Raw genomic sequence first — 9,007 nt, 5'->3', positions numbered from 1 at the left:
ACATAGATCTATTTCCCCATCATCATATATAAATATATTTACATATGTACATGCCTGTATTTAGACCTCTATAAATACCCATTGCCTCTTAGTTCTTTCCTCTATTTCCTTTTACTTTCCTCTTGTCAGTGGGAGGAAATTTTAAGAACTTAGTGTCAAAAAAAACATGAGAAAAGACATTTTAAAGAAAGAAATATATTAAAGGCTGCTAGATGTGGGAAAAGATGAAGATAGAAAAATGACTATTGAATTTAGCAAGATAAGATTTAGCATTTATAAAAAGTTCTTGAGGAGTAGAAAGAACAAAAACCTAAATGAACGCTTTCAAAGAGTGAAGAGACTGAAGCTAGCCAAATTGCCCTTTAACGTCCAACGCAGACCATATTTTATACTAAATTTTAAAAATCAATAAAGATAATATTTGATAATGAACTGGATGAGGTCATGAGAAAAAGAAAAAGATTGAAAATGACTCCAGAGTTGGGGGCCCTAGGCATCAAGGAGTTAAACTCCGAAGGAAGGGAAATCTCCATATGGCAGAAATGAGGAAGAAATAATTAACTATGTGTGTGCCTGAACTTATGCCTCAGCAGTGTTCATTATTAAAAGTCTGCTAATGTCAAACAGCTAGTGTGTAGTAAAGATTTGAACTCAGTTCTGACTGCTAGGCATTGGTTCAGGAACATACGCCGTTACTATTTCTTCATCATTTCTGTCACATTTTTTTCTTTTTAAAATCACAGTGCCTTGGTTTTCTCAACTATCAAATAACGTTAAAAAGAGTTGATCTGTTCTGGATTCCATAAACCCCTCAGGACCAATAAGGAGAGCAGCGATAAGAGTGCGGGGGAGGCGGGGGGAGGGGAGTGAGGGGGAACAGATCACAATAATCAATGTAAGGCCCCCATCCAAAGGGGATGGACAACAGAAAAGTGGGTGAAATGGGACAGCAATTGGTGTAAAACATGAAGAAAAAATTTATAAATTATCAAGGGGGGATGGGGGAAAAGGAGGAGCTGATGCCAGGGGCTCAAGTAGAAAGAAAATGTTTAGGAAAAGATGAGAACATATGTAAAGATGTGGTTGACAAAATGGATATATGTATGGATTGTGATAAGAGCTGTTAGAGCCCCCAATAAAATAAAATAAAAATTTTTAAGTAGAGTTGATCTGATCATTAAAGTAGTTAATAGAGATACCCTATCACAGTATTGGCACACAATTAGCACTGAGTAAGTTTAGTAATTGTAATAGTACTGAAAAAAGTAGTAAAGGGAAAGCATAGTATATAAAAATCAGCCCAATGTTTGAAAATTATGTGAATGATAAATCTTTAGAACTAATTAAACAACATCAATGACATATGTTCCCACTACATATGGGAACAAATGGGCTGCTGCAAAAGCAATGTTAAAGGTAAAATATAGCTTAAAGTCTCTCTGATTATTACTAAAAACTAGTATGTATCCAACTCAAGAAAGTAGAAAAACAGTAGCCCACAACGGAGTAAATAATAAAGAAAACAGCAAATTAATTAAATGGATTTTTAAGATTAATAAAATGGGTAAATATATCAAGATTAGGAGATAGTAAAAAACCATATTAGAGAAAATAGCCTCATATAGAAATTTTTTAATAAACAGATTTATTGGGACATAATCCAAATATAATTCAATAGTTCAATCACATCAGAAAGTGTTGTACAATCATTACCACAACCAATCTTAGAACATTTTCTTTTTTCTTATACTCCTTGTTATTAACTCCCCATTTCCCCCCAAACTCCATAAATACATACCCAGTTATTGCCATTAAGTCTATGCAGACACATAGTGACTCCGCAGGACAGGGTAGAAGTGCTTTGTGGCATCCTGAGATCATAACTCTTTACTAGAGGAGAAAGCCTCCTTTCTCTATTGGAGCTGCTAGTGGGTTCAAACTGCTGACCTTGCAGTTAGTACCTCAATGCGTAATGACTATGTCACCTACTCGGACTCATTTTCCCTAGGAATGCCAATTTAATGGATATCTTTCCTTTCTTATTCTTAATATTTTCAACTTAAACTTTCTTCCTTTTTTCCTTTCTCAGACTGCCCAGGATATGAAGAAATTGAGATAACGGCTACACAACATTTTCGAGATATTTGGCTGGGAAAGAAAAAGCGTAACAGATGAGAATATGGTATAAAATTGTGGGGTTTTGTCTATTGTTAAAGTGAAGCATGTGTATTTAAGTTCTAATAAAAAGGATGCCGTTAAGAGAGAAGAGCAGTGAAGATAAGGGAAAGAGGGGGTAAAACAAGAGAAATGGAGAATAAATGCAACCCAGAACACAGAAGGGAAGAGTGGCACATAGTAGGAAAAGACATACCTCTTCCATTGTCTCTAAAGAGGAGGAAGTGAGATAGATTTAAATATAGTTGGAAATTTGCTATTTTTTTAAATGCTGTGATAGGTCTTACAGATGGCTTCCATTTTCTCTACAAAAGCAAAATTATCTTCCAAATGTACGAGGGGAATGTGGGGTAGTCTTAAAGTTTGAAAAGAATGGAGATTTTTGAAAACTTGTTTCAGAGAGTGAGAAAATGAACTAAATGACTGAAAGAAAAATCACATAATTCCTGAGTAGTATTGGAAGTCAGAGGCACCCTGGTGTTACAGAGCTTCATGCACACATTTGCTAAACCAAAGGTCCGTGGCTTGAAACCACCTGGTGCTCCTATGGAGAAAGATGGGATGTCTCAATCCATAAAGATTTACAGCCTTGGAAACCCTGTGAGTTGATGGCTAAGATTTTTTTTTTAAGTAGTTCTTCTTCTGTCTGCTCAGTTGTGTAATTTTCCTCCAGGAATGCTGTTAGTTACAAGATAAAGACAGATTGGGTTCATTCAAGGTTGGAAGTTTTGCCAGATAGGTGCAATGAAAGAACATAATAATACAGGAATTTACAGTGTTTGGGGAGAGAAAAATCTTTTTAATTGGATAAGGAGAAAAGGTTAAAATGGGAGATTGGTGGTTAAGGAGAAAGTAGACAAGCAAATGAGTGGGAGGTCCCCAGAGGCATAAAGAACAACAAATAAATCATCCCTGAGCAGTTTGAGGGGGGAAAAATTAAGGAAGAAAGTTTAAATGTAAAATATTAAGAATCAGAAAGGAAAGATTTCTATTACATTGGGATTCCTAGGGAAAATTAGTATGAGTATGTGGTATAGTCTTTACATGTTGAGGTGCCAACTGCAAAGTCAGCAGTTTGAACCCACTAGTGGCTCCATAGGCGAAAAAAGGCCTTCTATTCTAGTAAAGAGTTATGGTCTTTATGATGGCGGCTTCTCAGGACAGTTCTACACTGTCCTATAAAGTCACTATGAGTCTGAATAGACAATGGCAGGGAGTTTTGTTTTTAAAGGAAAACAAAGTGACATTGACAATGTAAGTAATCTCTTCACTCAGTTTATCTATTGTCTACCCTGTATAAGAAACAAATTAAGTCCATTTACATTTTAAGGTAAACGTTTTTTACTTAATATCCACTATTGTCCAATATGTAACATAAAATAACACAATTATTATTTTACTCTAATTTTTAATGTATTAAAATCACTTAATAGTCAAGTTTTTGCTCCATTTAAAATGGAGATATGACATCATTTCATTACAGTGCCAAAAAGCACAAAGCCTGGTACATAATTATGGTTCAATAAATGCGACTGGTTAAAACTGGAAGACGCAAAGAAATTCTAACAAGTGAAACCAGAAATTTTACATATTACTGTTCAGCTAGGGCCACTAGATGGCAGCACTTTCTCAGAATTTCAAGACACCAACGCCTCCAAATGCTGGTTCTAACTCCCTGTAATGTGTAAAGAAGAAAAGTAAGATACATGCAGAACACATTAGAAAGTGGATTGTCCAGATGTAGTCAATTTAAAATTATAACCTTATCATTTTATCTTCCTCATGATCCATTTTAAATTTTTTCTAATTTGGAATATTTTATGCTTTCTTTTTGATTGAGGTTTTAAATCTGTTTTGTTATTGTTCATTTTGTTTTGTTTTTCAGTATATAAAATCCAGGATAGGCAAAGTCTATAGAGATAGTAATTGGATTAATGGTTCCTTGCGGGACCATAGCAGGGAAGGTTGGGGGGAAATAGGGAGTTAATAACCATGAGTACAATAATGAAAAATGTTCTAAAACTGATTGTGGTGATGATTGTACAACTCTTTTTTGATATGATTGAACTATTGAATTGTATGCTGTGTTAATTATATGCCAATAAGCCTATTTTTTTAAGTAAGAGGATAATAGCTTTCTATTTGCATACATGTGGACGTTATAGAATTAGGGGTAGATAATATAGATGATCAAGGCCAAACATAGCAGCAGTAACATAGGCATTATTTGCCTGTTGACCTATCAGTTAGTATTTATTACTCTAAAACATGCTAAATCATTCCATCTACTTGAGCATAAGATGAGTTTCTTACATAATTTTTCAGAGAAGCGTTCCGTGTTCTTCATCATGTTATTAACGAATTCTTTAAAATTCACTTTTCTGGTTTCTAAATGTGAAGAAAAACATTTTCTTCAGGATCATTACGTATTAAATTAGTATGACAAACTTATGCAAAATAAACTGTTTTACATAAAATGTTATATATTCTCTAACACATAACTAACATAATTGCAACCAACTGGCCATTAAAATACATAGATATAAAGGGAAAATGCAGTTCAAATTACAGGAAAAAAGTAAGCACTGAAAAACAAGAAAATTGATCAAAATCACAAGTACCTTATCTCACTTATCTTGGCTTTACAACTACTCAGCAAGATATATAGGTGAAGTACTATTACTCTCTTTTACAGGTTAAAAATAACTTATTAGAAGGTTACTTAAAATAATTTATAAGATAATGTGACTTTTTCCAAGGTCACAGAGGAAACGCAAGACCAAGGTTAGAAGCAAGCTCTCCTGACTCCTGCTTTTTACCACATAAGCTACTGAGGTTCACACTGGTATCTCTCTACTCCAGTGTCCTAGCGAAGCTCTAAGCACATCTTGGTGTGCTTACCCCCAACTGTATGTCAAGTTAGTGGAGGTCTTTCTATTGACCATCAAATCAACCTGATTAAGGTCACTGACAACAAGAAACTAAGTGAGTGGGTAAGCCTCTTGCAAAACTGACAGAGAGGGGAAAAAAACCCTCTAAAGCAATTGGTTACAGTTTTGTGGTTGATAAGGCCAATGGCAAAGAATCTCAGGCCAATGATGTCATCAAAGGATATTTCAAAGGCAAGAAATGAACAAATAAAAATCTTGTTTCTTTATTATAAAGGGGAAAAAAAGAAACCAATAAACATTTAATAGTTGTTTTAGGCTTAGAAAAGATTTTTTTCTTGGTAACATATAATCCCTCATAATCACTCAATGTTAGCATGGATTTTTTTTAATTTTAAGAATTTTGTAAGTCCACATGAAATCTTGATGTAGATTGGATAAGATTTATTATCCTGCCCCTTTGTTTAGCTCATTAAGAAGAAAATTCTCCAGCAATTGTAAAATATAAAGGCCAGCCACTCCCAATAGAGATTAACTACTCCTTTGAGCAATTAACTTCAAGGAGCATGCAAATTACTTTGCATTCATTGCCAAATTTCTCCACACATAAAAAAATTACCTTGGTAATTTCTTGAGAAATGTTAAAATCAATGAACATGTACTATTTCCTAACATCTCTCAACAAGATGGATTGACACAGGAGCTGCAACAATGAGCTCAAGCGTAACAACAACTGGGAAGCTGGCACAGGACCTGGCAATGTTTTGTTCTGTGGTACATGGGGGCAGCTCGGTCAGAATCAACTCCAAAGCACCCAACAACAGCACCAATAAATAAATAATTCTGTAACTTGTATAGCATATATTTTATAATGAGAATATTTAAACAAATATGAACTATGAAACATAATAATAATGTATATAAGTGTGAACCTACCACCCAACAGAAAAACATTACCAATAGATTGTATTTGTTCCGGCCTCTCCACTTCATTCTCCTTCCCACACCAAGGGAATATTACTGAATCATTTTAGTTTATTTTTTTTAATTTACCAATATTTTATGTTTCATCTATATAGCTTTAATCAGAATATATAATTCTTTAGTTTTACTGGCTTTGAGCTTTATAAAAATTGGCATTATACTACACACAACCTTCGATTTCCTTTCTTATTTATATTTCTATAAACCATCCATATTTTCAAAGATAGTTATAATAGTTCACATTTACTAGTATATAGTTTTCTTTTATGAGTACACCACAATTTATCTATACCTTCTATAACTAAACATTTGAAATGTTCCTTTTTACATTTTCTTTTGTTTTTGTTATTAAGATATCTTCTGTCTTGAATATTCTTGAGCCTGTCTTCGGGTATGGAAGTGTAAGAGATATTCTGGGGTCTACAGTTTAGAGTGGAATTTTGGAGTAATAGACTATAAAAACTTTATACAAAGTACTACACATTGTTTTCCTAAGTGATGGTGTCACTTTTATTATATTAAGAAACACTGGCATTTATAGACTTCTTTATTTTTTGCAAACTTACTTGGAGTAAAATTTTATCTCAGTGTGACCTAAACTTTGCACATTCCTGATTAGTATCTTCTCATTGATTATTAGCAATTTGTATTTCTACATAACATTTTGAATTTCACGTAGAAAAGGAGGTTGGCTGTGCAAACTCATCAGTCAATCCACAAGAAAAAGATAAGGCATCTGCTCCCATAAATATTTGCAGTCTTGGAAACCATATGAAGAAGTTATTCTCTGTCCTTTACGATCATTGTGAGTCTAAGGAAATGCATATGTATGTACATACATATGTATACATATCCATATATTTCCCCTCCAGTTATTAATAAAAGCTAGAATACTCGCACAACTTTCTCTGCCTTTTGATTTTCCCTTACCAAAGTGTCCTAGATACCACTTTAAATAACAGAGCACAGATTCTTCACTTTTTTTGCAGATACATTATTACTCCATTATGTGAATATTCTACAGTTTATTAAAATTGTCCTCTATTCATGGGCATGTTGGGTTTTTATTCTTTCTAGATGATTTATTTTCAAGTCCATTTTAACCCCGATGACTTAAGATGCCACTTTTCTCACATACTAACTTTCTCAATTGCACCACTTGTCTGTCAATCTGTCGTACTGTGGTGGCTTGTGTGCTGTTATGATGCTGAAAGTTATGTCACTGGTATTCCAAATACCATCAGGTCCACCAAAAGTGAACTTCCAGACTATGAACAGATGATGAAGAAGGAATATGCTGACCACTTCAGAGGAAATAGCCAATGAAAACCTTATGGATAGCACAGAACATTGTCAGAAGCTGAAAAACTAAAGAAAAGCAGAACATGGCTAGAAATCATGCCAGAAGATGAGCCCCTCAGGTAAGAAGGCACTCAGAACATGACTGAGGAAAGGCTGCCTTCTTGATAAAGTCCACCAGAATGACATGAATGGAATAAAGCCTGTGGGAATAAAGCCTTCAGCTTTATTTCTTCAGCTTTTGAGATCATGATGCAAGTTGAGTGCTTTTGTGCAGCAGTCTGGCTTACCGAGACGGGAGCCTCTGGGCACTTATTGGGGAATCTGGGCTTGCTGACCCACAGACGTGGAGCTGAGTGACTTTGGGCTGTGGTTTACTGGAGTGGGGTGCCTCTAGGAACTTGATTTAGGGAGCTATGTTTGCTGGTCCACAGAACTTGAGCTGAATGCCTTCCTGTTAAGGTTGACAGTGGAGTGGTAAGTCCCTTTGGGCATTTATTAACAGACTTGAAAGGACTTGGTAACATGTCCTCATAAACGACTCATCCCTAAGCTCTGCTCACTGGCATTCAATGTGTTGACTTCCTGAATAAACCCTTCAGTAAGGGATTTTATCTGATATTCCTGTAACCATTATAATAAATATTGGAAACCAAAGAAGTAAATAGAGAACACTAAATTAAGACCACTCACCTTCATTGTCACTTGTGAGCTTTGATATAACGTCTTTCTATGTCTAATATAATGCTTTCTGTCCTAATTTCTACCTGGCAAAGATCAATATCACAAACCCTGCTTTCTTTTTATTTACATTTTGCCTAAGGGGAAAATGTCTGAAGAGACTATTAATACTAGTTATTTCTAGATACTGTGGTTTGAATTAACTTTTTCTGCTCTTTAGAGTATTTTTAAAATTTTTTTAATTTTGGTTTAAGACTTACTCATTATTAAAATTAAAAACAATAAAGCCATTGGGGGAAATTAAATACTAATTTATTAGTAATTCAGATGTGTCAGTCTAGCTTGCTTGAAAATATATCACTTACCATCAACTTCAGTCATCTCTTTGGTCTTCTCAAATTCTGGTTTAGAAAGATAAACTCCCAAATTTTGAAGACAAGTATTCAGATCTTCATAATCAATACTCTCATTTTTTATTTTATCAATGGTTTTAATGGCATCATGCAACACTGAAAATAAATCAATATGCTAATATTTTAAATGTAAATTTATGAAAAAACAATTGATAATAAATGAATTTTAGTTCTAAGGCTAAAATAGCAAGAATATAAATCACTTCGGAAATGTAATATATTCCATCACTAGTCAATTGGACACCCCCTGTCAGAATGGCCACAAGGAAGAGAAGAGCCAGTCAGGGTGCAGTATAGCACTGACGAAACACACAACCTTCCTCTAGTTCTTTAATGTCCCCCTCCCCCCACTGCCATGACCCAATTCTACCTTACAAATCTGGCTAGACAAGGAATCACAAATCGCAGCACAGGGAATCTAGAACAAATAAAGCCCTTAGGACCACTAAAGGGAACAGGGATACTAGGAGGGTAAGGGTGGGGTGGGGGATGGAGTAACGGGGAACCAATCAACCGATCACAATGACTGACTTATGGCCCCCATCCCAGGGGGACAGAAAGCAGAAA

This window comes from Echinops telfairi, unplaced genomic scaffold, assembly GCF_000313985.2.
Source record: "Echinops telfairi isolate 266 unplaced genomic scaffold, ASM31398v2 ScPeMD7_7458;HRSCAF=8496, whole genome shotgun sequence".
NCBI lineage: Eukaryota > Metazoa > Chordata > Mammalia > Afrosoricida > Tenrecidae > Echinops > Echinops telfairi.
The sequence above is the reverse complement of the archived record's forward strand: the minus strand, read 5'-3'. Positions refer to the sequence as shown.